Consider the following 20,092-nt stretch of genomic DNA (forward strand, 5'->3'; position numbering starts at 1 on the left):
CCACCTGAAATGGAAGAGGCTGCCTACACACACCAAGTACAAGCAGAATGCCATCTGCCAACACTGCCATGAGTGCAGAGAAGCCAGGAGACACCAATATTGATAGAGTGAGTGAACTCCCAACTTCCCAACGCCCAGATCTTCAGAGAGAGTGTAACCCCCATCACAAATATGACACCTGTGGGACTCAGATGGATGAGTGATGAATTGAAGAGCAGCTCAGATATCATGTAGCCAACTAGCCACATTTCCCCTGGGAAAAAATGACCACATTGTTTATCTGGAGCACAAATTCCCAACCAGATTCCCAAGAGAGACCCAGATATCTCACTTCTGTTGAAAAACAAAAACACCTTAAAAATCCAGAGGAGTTCTTGTGTTTTACAGTTATACAAACCCAGAAAGCAATATTAGCACAGAAACTGGAAGGCTGTCCCGATCCTGCCCTCCTTCACCAGCAGTGCTTTATTTTTTTGCACTGAAGCAGGCCATAGTGTCCAAGATCGTGTAGAGCTGTCAGCCCTAAATCACCCACTACAGTCACTTCTCTCACTCTATTTAGCAGACTTCCCTCTTGCTGAGGTGAGGACAGGAGGTGCAGTACTTGTCCTGCCACGCACTAGCCTCTACAGATTTTGGATTCAAGTACTTGGCACAACTGCTCTTCATCTCTACTGGACTTGACAGGTTTCCATTTTCACCACAAACACAAATGCACTCCTGCCTCTTATGAGCTGTGAAAGTCCAAGGGGAAGGCAGGATCCAGTGTGGAAAGCAGCTCCTTTTAATCACCCAATACTGCATTTCCAAAGCAATTGGCAGTGCTGTCACCCATCAGTAGCAGATCTGTTGGGCTGGGGTTACAGGAAGGTGGTTGCTTCCAGGGTACAAGGGCCCTTCTGCTTTCCAGCCAAGTCACTCCGGTTAACAAAAACACTGCTGGTGAACAGCAATGTCAGCAACATATTCCTGACGTAGAACAACCAAATCTTGTGTTGGCAGCACGAACACTTCAGCAATATGATTCTTTAAGAAGACCACACCTAATTAGCTGCAGTTAAAGCAACGTTCATTAGTTCTTTCTCTATAGCTAAAACAAAACAAATGTGAACACCAAGCAAGCAGAAATGAGGTTTTTTCTTTGTTTGCTTTCTGTACTCAAGCAGCATAGTTTTGCCGTTTGTTCTGAGTAAGTTGACATTTGCAGGCTGTGGCAATCCTTTTTTGAATTTGCATCTCCTCCAAAGGATTCCCATGCAGAAGCTCTCCACTGCTTCCTAAGGGAGCTCTTCCTGATAACAACATACAAGCCTAATATTCAACCCATGTACTACAATATAGAGAGCATGGAAGCAAAGCACCCTCTGCAACCCACCTCTTGGTACCTGTCCTGCTATACTGGGGTTCATAGAATCATAGAATGGCCTGGGTTGCAAAGGAGCACAATGCTCATCCAGTTCCAACCCCCTGCTATGTGCAGGGTCACCAACCAGCAGACCAGGCTGCCCAGAGCCACATCCAGCCTGGCCTTGAATGCCTGCAGGGATGGGGCATCCACAGCCTCCTTGGGCAACCTGTGCCAGTGCCTCACCACCCTCTGTGTGAAAAACTTCCTCCTAATATCCAACCTAAACCTCCCCTGTCTCAGTTTAATGCCATTCTGCCTTGTCCTATCACTATCCACCTTCTTAAGGGTGGATAACTCCCACAAGGGGTTAGTCCCTTGTGGCAAAGAAGTGTTTTGTTAATTGCCCTGCTGGTAATCCAAAGGCTAATGCTTTTCTTGGTAGGAAACTGCATCTTATCTGAGCACAGCCTTTCTCCAGCGAATAAGACATTGCGTCTTAGTAAAAAACACTCCATCTGCATGCTTTAGTCACTTCACAAGAGGCATCAGCTCATAGAGATGATTTACTTAGTCCTAGATAACAAACAGACACCTCACTGCTAACATCTCTTATAACATGTTCATCCTCCAGTACGTTATCAAGGAAACACTTGCAGATCATTGCTTCTGTCTGAATCTCCTTGTTTAGTAGCTCCATTGCTCTCTCTACTAAAAAACCCTAGAGGCACTTTAAAATGCTAATTAATCTGTAAATGGCTTTTTTTTTTTAACCTCAAACCACTGTATATTCTTTTTACTTATTCTCCTACAAACAGGAGAAAGCTATGCTGCCGACAGGTATGTGGAAAAGAGCTACTAAGCACGGCCACCTCTGCCATCCCTTCTCCAGGCTGGTGTCATATTGAGGTGCTGGCACAGAACCCAGACACTTGGCTGCTGGGCTGGGCAGCCCCTTGGTGCAACAAGCCATTGGCTTCACCAAAAGCTGTAGGAAAGAGTCCTCCTGGCACTGATTATGAGGAGGTCCCATGGGATGGAAGCGTAGCAGCATAGTTGTAGTTATTCAGATGCAGCGCAGATGTCTGGAACCGTTGGGGATGTTGATTGCTGTGACTCAGAGCAAGGTCCTCAGCCAACTGATAGCATCATAGTACAAAGAGGATAATCATTTCTGATTGTTACAAGGTACTGCAACAAAAGCTGTCTCAGGGCTCCTGTTCCATTTTGGCATCTGCTCCATGCAACATTACTCATCATCTACAGAGACCTCGCGGACTGTTCAGTGAGGAAGTTGAAGATCATCTTTTCTAATCACTGTTCCACCAGTGAGGCCTGAAGAATGAACACAGCCCATCTCCCCTGTCCCCACCCAGCCTGTCTTCCCCTCTTCATGCTGAATACATTAACCCTACCAGAAAACACTTACATGTGTCAGATTTGATGGGGGCAGAATTCCAAGCCCCTAAATAAGAAATACATATACATGTATGTACATTAAACAATAGAGACAATCAAGTGTTCTGCAGCTTGGAGGCGTATAACATTCTCTCCCTGAAACTTAAACATCAAATAAATTAATTATATATGGCAACAATAGGAAATAAAACTGGTCTGTGTATATAAGGCATCCCTAATTGAAAGCAGACCTGGGCTCTCACTTCCTTTGTGGTCCAGGTGGACGCTTGTTGTCCTATGAACATAACGAGGGTGCAACAAAGGCTTTTCACGAGCCCTGCAGCCCCTGCTCAAGATCAGAGAGGCTTGCTCAGTTTGAGAGCTTTCTTCCTCCTGTTATACAATGCAGGAAGAGGAAGTAGGGGTTGTTATTGCTGCAGTGAGCTTGGTTTTTGATAATATTAAACTGTTTAGGTTGGATGTGAAACCTGACTTTGTCGAGAACCATATGGTGCTTAAATGATGTCGCTGCCTTGCAAGTCTGCAGAGTGGAAAGCAGGGCCAGATTCCACAATATCTGTAAATTACCAAAGCTGTGAATGTAATGAAGAAGGAAGAAAGATTCAGGTAGCTCTGTTTTGATGGCAAAGGTATAACAGAGTATGGGAATACCCAAAGGGAGAGAGCGGGTTACCCACAGTAAATTACAGCTCACTCAGATATGGATTTAACCATCAGCATTAAGGATGGAGACCTGGAGAGGCTGAGAGCCCACAAGCCTTAGACAGGCACACTCATCTTTCTCAGATTATGGGGAACAACATCACCATCAATCTTCCAACATCGATAACGATATTTTAAAGCTTCCTTCTGCACTCATCTGCTGCACTGTGACTCAGTTCTTTGTAGGTGACACTTCATCCAGAGAGTGCACTACACCATAAGGGTCTCTGCTGGGAAAAGGGAGATGATGTCTTGGAGCACTCAGCTTTTTTTGCCTCTTGAGCGGTACTGTACAGAGTTGATGAAGTGCTCCAGCATCCTTCAGAATGAAAAGTGTCATGTAAGTGTGAAATAATACTGATAAATCTGAGAGAAAAATAAGCACTTATAACCTGAAAGCATTCTCTGCAATGGCAGGAATCATCAATCCAGACTTCCTGAGAGGAAATGAGAATCACGGGACTGTTTTTTGCCAGTGTGCCCAAAATTGTATATTACATTTCTGCCACATCAGGGATGTTTAAAAAAAAAAAAAGATTTGTTGAAAGGCTCTTTTAAAATCCTCTTCTAATTTATTCTGTCCACCTCAGGAGAGGCAGAACTACTGTAATAAACACTTTTGAGGTAAGGAAATCTCTACAACAGAACCAGGGCTGGCAGCTGAACTCATTGCCTTCCATGCTTGGGACCTTGAGAAAGACATCACAGCTAATACTGTAGACATCGGTCCTTAAGGCCCAGCCTTCAAGAGGTGGTATGAAAATCACCTAGTCATTTTTCATTAGGCACTATAGCAATTACCTAACTGAACTCAGCTAGGAAATGCCATAGATCTAATCTATGTCTGGAAAAATCAGTTATTTTATCATAAACATCAGATCCACACAACACAATCTGCCTTTGCTAGACAGAGGCTGCCTCTCCTCCAATTTCCAATTTACCACCTTTTATTTTCTCCCCAAACAATCATTTATATCCACATCATTGGGGTCAGACTGATGAGCTCTAATCCTTCCTTCTCTCCTTCCTACCTCACCAGCCTTTCTAAAAAACCTTCATCACAGCTTACTTCACACGGTTTGATCCACTCGAGAGCCACTATTGCTACTGGATTTGCAATCCAGCATTTTCTCTATTCTGGTCTAGAGAGTTTCTGCCTTGTTCCCATCACCTCACCACCAGCCTGAGTGCACTCAAGTCTGAAATTAGCTTCATTCCTGAATGTGGTAATTTCTGCACCTTCACCCTCATTATCACTCTCCCACCTGGCTTTGCTTTAATAGCATTCACTGCTTCGCTCAAACTGGGACAAGAAGCTGATTTGCTTTCAGGCTGCATTTCAGGTTATCTGTAATATCAGCATCAACCTCATTACATAGGAAAGCACTTTCTTCCATTTAAAATAAAGCCCCTTGAACTGTGCTGTACTTAAGTTTTCTCGACGAGCTCTGTGCTGTCCCATTGCTAGCAATGCCTGCTTGTTTTTCTTCAGAATTTCAGCATACAGGCTGCCTTGCTGATGATCCTCACCTCCAGGAGAGGGCCAGGTACTCATTTCCTTGCAGACATCTCCTGCAAGGGAACACCAATGGAGAATGGTTTCAATCTCCAACTCTATCAAGAGCTTGAGTCAAGCATCATCCACCCAGCCTTTGGGACACATTCCCTACTTGTTCTAATCACAGAAATTCCATTTCCAATTTCTACTTCCAAATCCAATTTTCAACAACAAAGCCCTGAGGAGGGCAGAGCGAGCGGAGCCTGAGGGTAGAATAGCAGGTAATGAGGAGTGGTGAAGAAAGGACAAATTAAAGATGGCTCAAAATGACAGTGTAGGAAAAGGCTTGAGGATCCCTCAAGCAGCCAAAGAGAAGCAGAGGGCATCAGTCCATGCCCCAGGCACCACCCTTGTGAAATGGTGAGCTCCCAAAACACATGAGGTCATCACAGCCCTTCTATGTGCCTGTGAACGCTGCAGGGAAGGGAAAAAAGAAATGCTTCTGCTAGCACTGAAGAGGTTTGCCAAGGAAAGAAAGAACTGCTGGCAGCCTAAACTCCTGAACACGTTAAAATGAGCGTTCAAATCTTGTCAGAAAGACAAGTTAACGTCCAGATGGGCTGAATCTGGTCCATCCAAATGAATGAAGCTGTTAGTGATTGATACCAGTTATGAATATGGCCCGCTGCCGAGTACTTGAGGAAGCACGGGCATTCACAGCTTCTAGGAACCAAACACTGCAAGATGAATAATCTGGAAAATCTCCTTCAGTTTCAGAGCTGTTACATTTTTATTTCTGTCTGATGAGGACACAAGCTGCGTATTCTCCCCACTCCCTGTTAGCTGCAGATGAAGGCATGGAAGCAGTGTTTTATTTCCACACGTAGATCTAAAACTTTGCTTTTGCATCTATAATGCTGGAGACTATTTATTTCATCCTGGATATTTTCAGTTTATCTTCTGGGTCTTTTCAAATTCAGATGGGCAGAGCTCTGTCTGACAGCAGTCCCAGAACAGAGCTTCAGGCAATGCTAACACTCGCTGCCCTGCAAACTCTTTAGACTTTTGTTTCAGCAGCATTTCTGAAACCATACAGGAAGCTCTTAACTGGGGATCTATAACCATAACTTTGGTCAGCCTCATTTGAAATGACACTGCACAGTGTGAAAGGCACCAGAGGAAAACGTGAAGCTCCATCTCTGGCTTCTGAAGTCACCCATGTGCTGGGAAAAAGTGAATTAATTTCACATCACAACCACAAAGGCTGAACCTCCATGCTTCATGCAGGAAAGAAAGTCCCAGCAGTGACTCCTACCTCACTTCCCTGATAGCTATAATCAGTTATTACTTATAGAGACCAGTTTTTATCAGCATTTTTCACTGCTTTCCCATTGTTTCTAAAGGCTTGCAAGTGCTGTGGAAATTCCTGGCACTTCAATTTGGCTACAAACCTTCACTGAAGAGACTCTCACAGCTTATTATGAGACTATTTTATAAAACGTGTTGGTAGTCTACTAATAAATATCTGGCAGGAATTAAATCAGAGCAACTTCTAAGGCCACTGCCTCCTTGGCTGGTCAATTCTTTCAGTCTTCTACTCATTCAAAACTGAGCAGCAAAAAATTTTGATAAAAAGATGTATCAAGCCAAGATGTTGGTCTGGATAGTAGAAAAAAGGCAGAGGAAAGGCAGGAGATGCTGACAGGACAAACAAGTGGCCCTTCCAAAGGCTTTTCTGAGAGCTTCACTCAGTTGAACATTTGGAGCATTTACTGGCTCATATTATGCATTTTCTAAGCTATCAGAATAAAAAATAGATGAGAGTATGGAGAGTTAAATAGCAGCTGCTGAAAGAAACAAAATCTGGCCTTTCTTACTTCCTTTACTTTTTTTCCTACCCGTTTTTTCTTTTTCATTCTTTTGGCAGGTGAATTTGATGTGCTAAATCCATCTCTGGTTGGACAGCACCAAAACCAGAGCAAATTTTGACAGAAAAACTCCCATCTACAGCCCACAGTGCCGTTATGTATTTTCCTGTCCTACTTTACCATCCAGTGAAGACTTGCTTGGAAAAGTGGATATAATCAGTGAAGTGAGAGAGTCCAAATAGGTATTTATGCTGTGGGAATCAGGATGACTTCTCTAAATAGCACTTCTTGCACCCACTGAAGAAGTGCCTTTTGTCTTCGTGGTCTGATTTTTGGGTGGTGCTGTGTGGAGCCAGGAACTGGGCTTGATGATCCTCGTGGGTCCCTTCCAATTTGGGATATTCTGTGATTTGATGATTCATGAGAAAGCAACATCAAAAACAGCATCTTATCTTATACAAAACACCACTGCAGCTGATTAGACGAGCTAAACTACTTTGATTCATGTTCAGCACCGATTTTGCCCTAAGCCCCTGACCTTTTTAATCCGTGACAATATTTATATAAACACAATTCTGCTCCTAATGGGTATTTGTGAGACTGATCAACCAACAATAAGCGTGTGTTAGGACCGAGCCAACTTCGCTTCGCATGGAAATAGCTTGCTAAGTGTTAGAGACTCAATTACACATCTCATCAGGCATTGAAATTCTGGTAGTTTCTGAACAATCCCAATGGAGGCCTGGATCCCACACAGTGCTTTCTTTCCTCCGAGCATGCTCTTGGGTGGGTTGTTTTCTTTATCCTCCCTCCCCACTCCCTTTCCTCGGGCCTCCACCGCCATAAGGGCCATGTCACGTCTCTTGGCTGGCAGGATGCTATTTCTGGAAACATCGCCTAGCAAAAAGAAAGCTGTGGCATGGAAGCTATGATTCATACATTTTGTAGGAACAGAAGTGTTAGTGAATTTGGGCAGGTGGTGGGGTGGGACCGTGAGCGCGAGGTGGCATGACAGATGTCAGCAACCAGGAACGTGTGCTCCAGAGGTGCAAGATATGAAGAGTTACAAGGCTCTAGGGAATTACATTAAAGCCATTACATTACATTAGAGCCCCCCACTTCCTTCAGGCCTGGGGAATTGGGCACCGTAAGCATGCTGACATGAACTGTATGGTCTTCCACTTCTGTAGCCTGTGTCACAAGAAATCATTATGTCCCCATCATCTTCTGCATCTGAAACTTCTCCTTTCTCAGATCCTGACTGCCTGTTTGCACTCTGCTGTCACCACCACCACCTCTCTCCCTCCTTCCCACCACCCCATGGCTCCGTGGGCCTGAGACATTACAGCATTTCCTTCACAGCTTTCCCTTCACCATGCAGCCATCTCCCGTGACAGCCATCATGCTTTCTCCCATCCCTCCTGCCAACAACACTATCACTCTCTTGGATTCAGCTCCTTCCCCAGCTCTACTGCTTTCTTCCACTCCAAGTCCAGTCAATTTTGTCTGGTTTAGTATAAAGATGCTTAAGTGGCCATTCCCAGCAGAATAGCAGCAAGAAATGCTTTGCCACTCTGTATGGTCCAAAGTATTTCAAATCTGATATATTTTCTTATAGAATCATAGAAATATTAAGGTTGGAGTAGACATCTAAGATCATCTAGTCCAACCATTCACCTACTACCAATACTGCCCACTGCCCACGTCCCTCAGTGCCACATCTCCACAGTTCTTCAACATCTCCAAGGATGGTGACTCCACACCAGCCAGAGCAGCACGTGCCCAACTACTCTTTCAGAGAAGCTTTTCCTAATATCCAACCTGAACCTTCCCTGGTGCAACCTGAGCCAGCGATAAGCTTAAGTGATAAACTCCTCAGCAGCCCTTGCTTAGTCCTTGTATTGCAAGCTGTTGAGGTTTGTAATAAATCACAACTCCCACTAAAGCTGGAGCATGGCTCAACTCCATGGCCACTTTCCAAAGCATCCATCTTCCCCTCATACTCTGTGCTGCAAGCAGGGCTTTCAAACTTCTTTTTCACACTGCTACAAAAGGTCTCTTTTATTCTGAGGAACAGCTGTAATGGGGAACTTTGCTTATATGGCGGAAAGAATAGATGCTCCTCTGAGGGCCAGGGGAAAGAAAATAGCTCCTCTTATGGCAATAACCCCCATCCAAGGTGCATGACCACACATGGAGAGGGAGCTCGGAGGAAGAGGCAGAAATTCAGTGGTACAAAGAGGATTGGTAAACCTACAAGAAAATCCCAGCACTGGATGGAGAGCAGCATCAGCCATGAAAATTGGTGAATGCCTTTTTTAAGAAGAGGGGCTTCCACTATGGACTGCAATGCCCTATAGGAAATAAGGCTGCAATGAATTATGTTCCATCATGCCAGCAGTGGCCCAGGCATGGTGTGATGGAGAGCCCTGGGGTTTTAAGGCCAGCTGGACCCCGTTTTCTGGTGACAATCCACGAATCCTTCCCCTTCACATGTATAAGCCTATTCATCTCACCGTTCCTCGCAGCACTGGCCGTCTCTCATATAAACACTGCATAGTGTGTGTGGTGCGCTGCAATACTTTAAGGACATTGGAATGCACTTTATCAGCACTTTTAAACACTGCAGCTTTATGAGGGGAGTCTGAAAATGTATTTACCATTCCAGACTTTGCACAGATGTGCATTTAATATAACATCCTGATGTTTTTTCTTCTCTTCTCGTGACCCCTTGCTGTCCAGACAAGGGTGCTCACCCTTCTTTGTGCCACCAGATGCTCCAAGAAGCTCTCCCCAGAGCACTAACCACAAGAAGTTTATTCAGCTCGTGCTGGTGCTCTCCTATTGGTGCTGTGGGGTTGCTTTGTGGGGAACAACGCCAACTACATGCACTTGCCACGGGGCTGTTTCCGAGCAGATGTCACCAGTATCTGCATATTCCTAGGGAGCTCTGCACCAACCATATACACACAGATTGCCACCAACAGATAGCCAGACTGGAGCACCTTCAAGCAGAAGGTTTGTGGAAACCACTCCTATGGTGCCCAAGTGCTTTGAAGCAGCAGGGGCATGTTCCTTGTCTCCAGATCACATTTAGCCCCAGCCCTGCAGTAAGGAAGGTGAACAAAAAATTCTTCTGAACTCTGCTGATTTCAGTGGGCCAAGGGTAAGAAACCATCTCCAATTGAAGGGTAAGAAGGAAAACCTCTAAACAGCCAGAAAACATGAAGTAATAGGAAGAAAAAGAACCTGCAGTAAGGATGTCCCTGGGGAAAAAGAAGTAGCATTCAAGTCCATTTTCTCTAATAGGAGCTCTTGGTTTTACATCTTCATCTGACAGGAGCTATTTCCTAGCTACATTCAACCCACATCTGTGACGACTCTCACTGACATTTTCTATTTATGTAGAGCATCCCGGGTATTATTACATCAGCAGACCTGTTAGACCCAGCACAGGCAGAAAAGAAAGGCAAAAGCTCTGATCCCTCTCGAGCACGAGCTCTCACAGAAAGCTGCTCACAAAGAATTGGTTCTTCCAGCCAGAATCTTCTGCAACACACAAAAAACCCATCACCTCATCCATAGGTTGTACCTTCCCTCTTGGTTATGGGATCGATGGTTGGACTAGATGATCTTAGTGGTCTTTTCCAACCTTAACAATTCTATGATTCCATGATTCTGTATGTCCTAAGGGGTTGCCTTCTCTATTTCAGGAACAAGGTTCACTCACTTCCCCATAGAGTTGCAACTGGTGACCCAAGAGCTCAGCACACATTTGGAGATGCAGCTAATGACAGGATGGGGCCCAGAGTAGCAAATGGAGATGAATATGAGACACACAGCCCATGACGACACACAAAAACCATGAGGTCAACAAATGACAAGAATTTTAAGTAATCTCAGCAGAGAAGATCCAGGTGAAGATCCACTTGAGCCCTGCGTGTGATTTAAGCAAGCCCTGGGCTGAGGCCAGCTCCCATTTGTGTCAAGTGAAGATTTTCCATTTACTTCATTTATTTCCATTTACTGGAACAGGCCCAAGCAGAATGGTATAACAAGTAGTAGTTTTATTCAACAAGAGAAATAGCCTTTTCCCTGACTCCCTCCTACTCCCACCAGCTGCAGGTCAGATCAGCATTCCTGCTTTTCAAGCTGAATCTTCCACTGGGTGGCATTTTGTTGGCCATCCACAGTGGCATCTTTAAAGAGGAAAAAGATTTGTTCCATTGCCAAGGGTGACAGCTTCACATTATGAGTTGGACTATGTCTGACTCAAGCATCCCCTCATTTTCTGAAGAACACTGTGTTGATTTTATACCCCCTTAGTTTCTAAACTGGAAGAATCATACTCTTGCTGTGGTTACATTTTTCTTTAAAAACATATTTTATCTTGGAGTGGTGGTAGGAGCCCAGCGAAATACACAAGTTGAAAAGACAACAGAAACATTTTTGCCAAGGAAGGATGGATGTAAGCAAACCTGGCTCTAATAACCATGGAAACAAAACATGCATGGCAAAAAAATTATTCATGCTGTTTGGAAGACTGCTCTGGAAGGCAATAACTTACAGCCTTTGAGGCAACACAGGAAAACATCACAACAAAAAAGAAAGGAGAGATGGGTCAACTTGTCCTTGTTTCTCCAAGGATGTAATTCAGATTCCATCTCCCAGGAACTCACAGTATATACGCCTCACATCTCACCACTAAATTCATCGTCACCCTTGCAGCCACCCTGTGCCCATGTAAGTGTGCAGCTAGTGAGGATGAGCTCCTTCCCTTAAGGCTGCCTTCAATCTGCCCTGAAGGCTAGGAGCTCTGAGTTAAAGCCCAATGCAGTATCAAAGCCCCCACAACCTGCAAGCTTTGGCAGAAGGATAATACATAAAATAGATACTGTGCCATGCTTGGCTCACTTCAGTTTTCCCAGTTCACTGTCAGCCCGCTGCTCCCAGAGCTGCTGTACACGTGTGGAACTTCTCTCTGCATGTCTGAGCAACCAAACTCCTCACCAACCCACCAAAGAGAAACCACACGTACCCCTGGCACACTGCACAGTGCCTGAAAAACAGCGATAGCATTTAATCCTCTTGGCAGCCCATTACAACAGCTTTCAGACTCCAAACAAGCTGTACACCGCCGCAGCCTTCCTTGTAAAATTATTTATCATGAGTTGGTTTATAGAGTCTTTTATTAGCTTCATATTAGCTAATAATGGCCTGGAGGTCTTGCATCCATCGGCTTGATGGATTCCGTGTTTACGAGGCAGGGAGCTTGACTCCTGGAGGAGATTTGCCGTCTGGAGTCACACTGTCTGCTGGACCTGGATTGAGGGGATATGCTGCAGTGAGGCATTGGGTTGGAGGGACTGTGTTGGGTGCCTGTATGCTTGTGTTCTTGCTCTGGTGAGGACTTTTCCAGCAGGAATGAGATGTGCTTGAGTCTGACAGTGTCCCCAAATGAAGCCATCCATGTTAAATACTGTGAAGCAGTGTTATCTTAAGCTTTGGATGGTAGCCACCCCTTTGGGAATCACTGGGGGGGTATTCAGGAGTTTGCCAGTTGTGATCTGTCCTGGATTCCCAGGCCTGAGAGCATTCCTTTCCTCCATGCCCATGAACATTATGGGTACTCACTCCTTTCTTCAAATCCCCAGGAAATGGGGATAAAGCCAGTCCAAAGAAAAAAACACAATTTGTTAATTATAGCAGATACTAACAGGTGGGAAGCAATGCAGAACAAAAACATCTTTGCCAGGTAACGACAGGCCAGTAGCTTTTCACTCAGTGACCTAAAATACAGGTGTGTTTAATGGTGTTAGAGTAAATACACAGGGATTTCAGCATATAAAATAATACTCATCTATAAATTACCAGCAACTGTAAGATGAAAAGTCCAGAGATGCAGGTAGCATCTTCTTTAGAGGCTTTCTGAGTGCTTGTTTTCACATCCTTATATAGAAATGCAGAACAAATACAGTGTAGAAGAGGAGAAAGCTTTTCTACAATTTCATTTTTATTGGCCTTAATAGGGAAGAGCCATAAGGGAAAAGGTAAAAGCATTTGTTTTGGAAAATGACTGCCAGCTTTGGAGAGACGTAGCAGGCAGAGAGCAGCACTAAGTGTATTGGAAGAACCTCCTGTTTCCAAATAAATCTTCAAAATAAAAAGTAAATATAAGAAGCAAATAGGCACTCCATAAGAGTGCCATTTTTTCTTCTTTCTAACTTTCTTTTAATTTATGGTGAGCTATTTGCAGGCAGCAATGTCAGGAGACTAATTGACCCTATTGATTCAATGTCAAGAAACAATGCTATTGGGTTTAGGCAACAACAGTGGTGACCCAAACACAGGGATTTTCTCCTCTCATTGCAGGGAGGGCAGGAGGCAGCACTCAGGATTTCTGACAGCTCAGCAGCCAACAGAAAGAGGCAAGGGAACTCAAACATGGAGACAAGCACAGGCACTGTGGGTCAGCTCCAGTAGCCCAAACACATCCCATGGGCATGTCCAAGGGTTTGATGGCCCTTATCCTCTCTTGGGCTGGCACAAGAGCACAAGGCATTTTTTTGGGGTTGCTTGCCCACTTGAGGCACCCACCCCATGTTCACCTCCTGCCCAACACTGGGAGCCAAAGGAACTCTCTGACACAAGGCAGGCACTGGTAAGGTTTTTCAGTTCTCTCAATAGCTTTTTGCATGAGCCACAGAAACCAGATGGCCCCAACATGAAGTCAGAGCACGGCAACCTCTGTTCTTTACATTTTCCTAACTTCCCCTCAAATCCATTAGTCACACAGGTCATTCTCCTGCAAGGTTAAATGAAAACCTCAGCATGTTCCCTACCTGCCAGATAAAATTAGAACTTTCATTGCACAGCAAGCAGACACCCTTCCCTTTCTCCATGGGAAGTCACGAAAATATCACCAAGCTGCTTAAGTGTGACAGCAGAAAAGGTTTGGAGGAGAAGTTTAGAAGCAGGAGAGCAAGACGTGTTTACTGCCAGCTCACTGCAGTGAAAAAATGTAAAATGGTTTAAGTCACTGTGTAAGAAGTGCTGGTTTAACATCATAACCAGGATGGCATTTTGTAGGAGCCTGGAAAATACTTTGGGGCCAAGGTGGCTCAGCACATGAGAAAAAGATTCAGTCCAGGAGATTTAGAGACTCTTGAAATACTACTTGGCTCAAATATCTTCGCTCTTAGTTGGCAACCAGACTGCATTGAAGGCTGCACTTTTACTGAACCGGGAGGTTTGAAGGATGCAAAAGACAATCAGGTGAAAGAATCCTTCACTTTACATTGCTTCTGAATGCATGGAAGACTTCTCCAAGTACAGAGCTCTGCCACTGGTCTCCTTCCAGCTCTGTCCAGAACCATGTCATTCCTCTAACACCCAGCAGTGCTCAGTACACTTTCCATTTCCAGAAACAGCATTTCTCCAGGTCACACTCTATAGACATCAATTCCAGGCTCTATTTTGGGGACAACAGGCACACTGCTTAGGAAAGTATCCTGGCACCCCTGTCACAGTCCAAGGGCAGAGGAGACAGCTAAGACACAAATTTCCTTATTCTGTGTATTTATGTGAAAGTCAGACTCAAGTCAAACCTCTGTCATGTACTATTTCCCCCTCTTCTTTGCAGGCAGCTCCTTCAACTCCCTCCTTTGGCTTAAGATCCCAAGAAAGATGCTTTTGACTACTTTTCCTCTGCTAATCTCTTCTGTGCAAACAACAAGTACCCAAGTTATTTTCTTGCAAAGCTCCCAAAACCATGGAGCAGCACAAAGGGTCTGAGATGATGAAAATGGTCACTGACTGCTTATGCATAACGAGAGGTATAAAACAGACACTGACTTGGGCAGGAGAGGGATTTGCAGAAGGACATCAAGAAGACACAAGACTCCTGTTCAAATAGTTAGGTGATAACCACAGTATGCTGTGGTCTTTGGCCTCACGTTGGCTGTCCGGAGTCTGGAAACATACCTGAAAGCCAGTGAGAATTAGCCTGACTGTCCACCTTTTGGCCAGCTTTCTAGGAAACATTTACTACTGATTTCACAGTTCTAAGCTCAGGCTGTTGCCAGCACACAGCTTGCTATAAAAGAAGAATAGAGGTTCTTATTATTATCAAAATCCTTCAGGGAGTGGTGGAAATGAAAGACAGCTCTTTGATTAGGTACAAATACTCCAACAGCTGAATGATGAGCCTGGCAGCTTCCCAGTCTCTCATTCTCCCACCTGTGCTGGGAGAAGAATTTGCTCTCCAAAACCTGCATCAGCCTGAGGGCTCTGCAGAAGGGAGGAAAAGGTGGCCCTGGGGTCAGTGGCTGCAGCTTGAGTGTTTTTCCAGTTATACTAACACCATGAATGAACATTTCCTTTGCCAAAGAGGCTACAAGACAGGAAATACCCCCTCATGAACAAACCCCAGCTGTGCCATCACAGCTGGCACACACAAAACACTTGATACATACATGAAACCCCAGGGGCTTGATATCTGCTTTTATCCCAGATGGAAAGATGATGTCCTCCCCTATGACCCTCCCCTCCTCCAGCCACCACTTCCTTCTCCATCCCTTCACAGGAACACATTGAGAGTCAAATCTGCTCTCAGGGCCCACAAGTGATGCATGGCAAGGAGCCCTGGGGGTGTGCAGTAGATGTACCCAGCACTGGTAATGAGGGTTCTGGGGGAGCAGGAGAGGGAGGAAGCCAACGCCAGCTAAACACACAGACAAACTAAAGACAGTTTTGTTGCAGGGATTTAAAAGCTAGGAGTGAATCAGCTGTCTGCTGAACGAGACGTTACCATGCAACAGTGGTCTAAACGCTCTTGGTCCCCCACTGATAGAAGTGTGGCAAATTGCTCTTCTGTCAAAAGCTGAGGATCTCATGCTGAGGCTCACTGGAGTTCACCTGCCTGAGAAGGAGAAGAGGCTTTTTATTAGCCTGTCCTACAATGAACTGTCAGAGAAACGGGCACACCTGAAACAGTAGAATTAATTCAGTAGAAACAGCAGCACTGAATTCAGACACAACTGATTAAAAATAAGGCAGATGTTCCAAATGAAGGCAATTAAGCTTTTGACTCAGTCAACAAGGGAAGAGGTGAACCTTGTGGGAGTTTCCAAAAGAAGAACATTTTCAATTTGAGGTACGCAATGGCCAAACTTGTTCTCAACATGAGCCCAATGACAGGTGGGTAAATTTCACAGCCCCTGATGAGCAGACAACTAAACAATAGAGTCTTTCAATTGGATCTTGCAGAAAATAAGGGGGTGATACTTGACCAGACCTTTTCTGGAAGTGTCCATGACCATGCTGCACTGCAGCTAACTGTTGAAGGCACGAGAATGACAGAATAATTGGGGCTGGTGAAGGCTTTTGGAGGTGTCAGAGCAAAGCTAGCTCACAGGAGGTTGCTCAGGGCATTTTTCTACTTGAGTTTTTAATATCTCCGAGGTCAGAAGTTTCACAGCACCTCTCAGCGTTTGCTTCAGTGTTTGATCATACAACCATCTGAGCTGGAAGGGACCCTTAAAGGCCATGTGGTCCATCTGCCTTGCAATGAACAGGGACACCCACAGCTCCATCAGGTGCTCAGAGCCCCATCCAGACTGACCTTGGGTGTCAGCAGGGATGGGGCACCACCACCTCTCTAAGCAACCTCAGCCAGGGCTTCACTACCCATACTATAAAACACTTTCTTACCATGAAAAGATTTACCTAATATTAAAATTGAATTTTCCTTATGGAAACGTGCACCCAGAGGAAGTATGGGCATTGCTAAAAATGACCTTAGAGGTGGGAAACATCTTCCCAGGCCCAGTGCAGATTGCTCTCCAGGGTGGGTGAGAGAAAGCCTTGCAGGACAGTGCCAGCATCCCCCTGTTGGGCCCTTCCTGCTGATCTCAGCAAGCTGCTGTGTGGTCTGTGTGGAGAGATTGCAGCCTGCCAATACTTTGCTCTTTTCAGCTGCTTTAATTACTCTCTTGTAATAACTCTTCCCCTTCTTCTATGAAGAACAGATGATGGACACTGATCACGGGGTGTTTCAAACACTGCTGTGTCTATCAAGAGAACTCTTTCCAACCATCTTCCCCACCTCCTTAGATCAGTGGGGGATGAGCTTGCAGCACCGACTCCAGAGCCCTAACTTCATTGGTGACGGCACTGCTAACACTGATATTAAAGTAAATGCTTTCCATGTTGGGGCATGAGTAACAATAGTCAATATTTTGGTGAGGCTGAATTACAGGCAGCAGTTGCAACAGCTGCCTTCAGTTTTGGCTCTAACACCCTGCTCCCCAGTGAGGTACAACACACCATTTGATGAATTCCACACTCTATTCTTCGGTTACAGTTTATTAAAAGATGGATTAAAACATTGGCACAACAGTGGCCACAAGAATATTTTTCCAGCAACATCATCCCAGAAGGCTTTACAGACGTAAAATTGTGTCTAATTTGGGGCACCATTCATATGCAGTTTGAACCGGTGTTCAGAAAACCAATGCTCACTGTTAAAGCAATATTTTAAAAAGTAAGAAACAAAACCGTGTCCTCCTTTGACTCAAGGGATATACATTATCACAAGTGTGATAACATCTGAGAAGCACCTTTTGGGCTTTAAAGTCAAAGGAAATACACCAGCAAGACACTGGAAAGAATTCATTTGCCAGCAGCTGGCACAAGTGAGCAGTAAGCTCAGTACCAAGCTCAACAAGTTGCCGTTTCCACTGTGCTGCCTGGATCCAGAATTTAACACAAGTTGTACAACAGGGTCATAAGATTCCTTCTGGCTTTCAGAGAAAAAGTGAGACTGACTGCAATCCAGGCCTTAACATCATGGAAAAATCATCACGGGTAATTGAGTTAGTTCCACACAAGTTATAACTCAGGAGGAGGCAGGGAGATGGTGGGAGCTGAAATCGACACAAGCCAAAAAGCAGCAACCTGCCCCCATGTGCTGTGAGCTGAATTCCCCCTGCTCACCCCTTTGCTTTTCCTGCCAAGCATGCAAACAATCCAGGAAAGCTTAGCCAAATGCTTTGGTGTGAATGAAGGCAGGACAGAGAGCAAGGCCTCAGAGAGGGATTGATCTCTGCTGCACTGGGAAGCAGAAAGCAGCTGTCTGCTGTATGCCAAACTGATAATTCAACCACCATCAAGGAGGTGAGAGGAAATACCGCCCTGCTCAGCTCAGCATTTCCCCACAGATGAGATGCCCCATCCTTCAGACCACACCAACAGAAAGTGAACAGATACATTTCTATGCTGGCTTTCATCAACATCTCCTCTCCTTCTGTAGGTGAGCTTCATGCTCACGAACCACGAGCTTTGTGCCATGAACCATTCAACTCCAGTCAGAGACTGAAGACTCAATCATTACCCCAAATATTTGACACATCTCATGCTGATTGACCTGTGTGAGAAGGAACGTCCCAAAGATCATTTGCTGTTTCTTTTTCCCTAGGTATGACTCCTAGCCTCACATTGAGAAAGTGAAAAAAATGAATATAACCTTTTACAGGATCACACTGAGATAGAGAGATGGCAAGGAGGAATTCTGAAGTTGCAGGGCTGCCATTTGCTGGCATCAACCAGGAATGTGCTGCAGCCAGCCATGGAAATGTGGGCACTAATTATATGATAGCAACAAAGAGATGATTTATGGAGTTCTGTACATGCTGCAGGAATGGGGACCCCAGCAGGCTTGGTTCAGATGTTCCTTTGTGGGACTCACAGCTTCATCCATGAAACTCTGGAAGATGCCTTCACCAATTCTTTTTACCTGTACTTGGTTTCATGCAGGCTCCCAACCCACTCTCCTGTATTTCTTTGGAAATCAGCTTGCATACAAGGGAGCTTAACTCTGGAGCAGTGCATACTGTGTCTCAGAGTTGGGCTGACAAAAGGATGCTGCCTGCAGAGATGAGTAAATGCTGTCTCTAAATGGGTACCAGTGGCATCCTCTTCACATCTCCTCCCCAAACTAGACAGATTTCCATACAGCTGCTCATTACCAACAGTATCAAACTGCAGATTTTAAGATCTGCTACTGAATACTGAAGACAGGACAACTTGAATGCAACCAAGAAAAAAATGAAGGTAACAACACTAACAACCTCCATAAGACTGACACCATCCTCTGCAAGCCAACCACATGCTGTACCCATAGCCCATCCCTCCCACCTGAAATAACTCCCCTTTCCTACAGATGCACCCAGCCCAGACTTGCAGATGTCAAGCACAGCTCCATCGTATGGGCTTCCTGCAATTGGAACAAGAGCTTTTCATTAACATACGAGGGGAGAAGCAATTTGCTTTGCTTGCAGCTTCAGCCAAATTGGGCCACACATGCAGAAGCTGGGGGTTTACATTAGCACAGCTCCAATGACTTTTGCCAGACCATAACAGCTGTCCCCCATGTCTGTGGCAGGTTGAGTTCAAGTTGAACCCCAGAATAGCAGTCAGAAGACAAAAATTAACTCTTCCAGTCTATTTCCCATATGTTCTATTTTGGTGCACAGCTTCTTGCAGTAGAGCAAAAACCCTTATATGCTGACATAAGCATTCACTATAAACATTTCAGGGCTACCAGTCAACACTCCTTTCATCTCACCACTTAATGGAGCTGTCATCTGCACAGGGGACCTCACTCAGAGCCTGATGCAAGTGTTAGGTCTTCAGAATGAAAACATCCGCAAGCGTTCACACCTTAACATGTCCTCTTCTCAGAAAGGAGAGTGTATGCTTAAAGGCACAGCCATTGAGAGCTGCCACACGCTTCTCAAAGAGAGTAAAGCTTAAGGGAAGGGTAATTTCCACCCTGCACTTCAGACATTTTTACATCTGCAGTGATAGCAGTTTCTCTGAGGCAGGGACAGGATAACCAGACAATCCCCATCATGGCTTTCATCTATAAACATAGCAATAATCATCCTATGAAGAGAGGATCTTCTCCTCATCCAGGGTGCTGCACCTTCCCCAAAAAGGGTTACTCTCACCAAATGCATGGTGGCATACAAAACTACCAGAAGGTGAAGTGGTTTCCCTGGGAACTGAAGCATCATGCAAGCATGTAGGAGCTCTTCCATATGCCAGCCCCAGTATGTACTGCTGTGCTGATTACAGCCATAGCAATGATGGCACCAGGGTATAATGAGCATCTTCTAGCAAGAGAAGGTAAATGCATGCCACAATAGGCCACTGAATAGCTTTAAATACAGTTAGGGCTGGCTTTCTGCCAAAGCCATG

At 45.0% G+C, this 20,092-nt stretch overlaps 1 protein-coding gene across 3 annotated transcripts in view; it reads right to left on the reverse strand.

Annotated features, from left to right (window-relative positions):
- LOC125694837 (inositol 1,4,5-trisphosphate receptor-interacting protein-like 1) overlaps window positions 1–20,092 on the reverse strand; it is a 116,876-nt gene that overhangs the window by 67,744 nt on the left and 29,040 nt on the right. The window contains exon 2 of one of the 3 annotated variants that reach the window (XM_048948618.1): window positions 15,642–15,752. The exons of the other annotated variants lie outside the window; for them this stretch is intronic. The gene's annotated coding sequence lies outside the window, so the exon portion shown is untranslated. The remainder of the gene's footprint in view (window positions 1–15,641; window positions 15,753–20,092) is intronic. 3 annotated transcript variants of the gene reach the window in all.

The sequence above is a fragment of the Lagopus muta genome, chromosome 6 (assembly GCF_023343835.1).
Source record: "Lagopus muta isolate bLagMut1 chromosome 6, bLagMut1 primary, whole genome shotgun sequence".
In the NCBI taxonomy this organism is placed as follows: Eukaryota; Metazoa; Chordata; class Aves; order Galliformes; family Phasianidae; genus Lagopus; species Lagopus muta.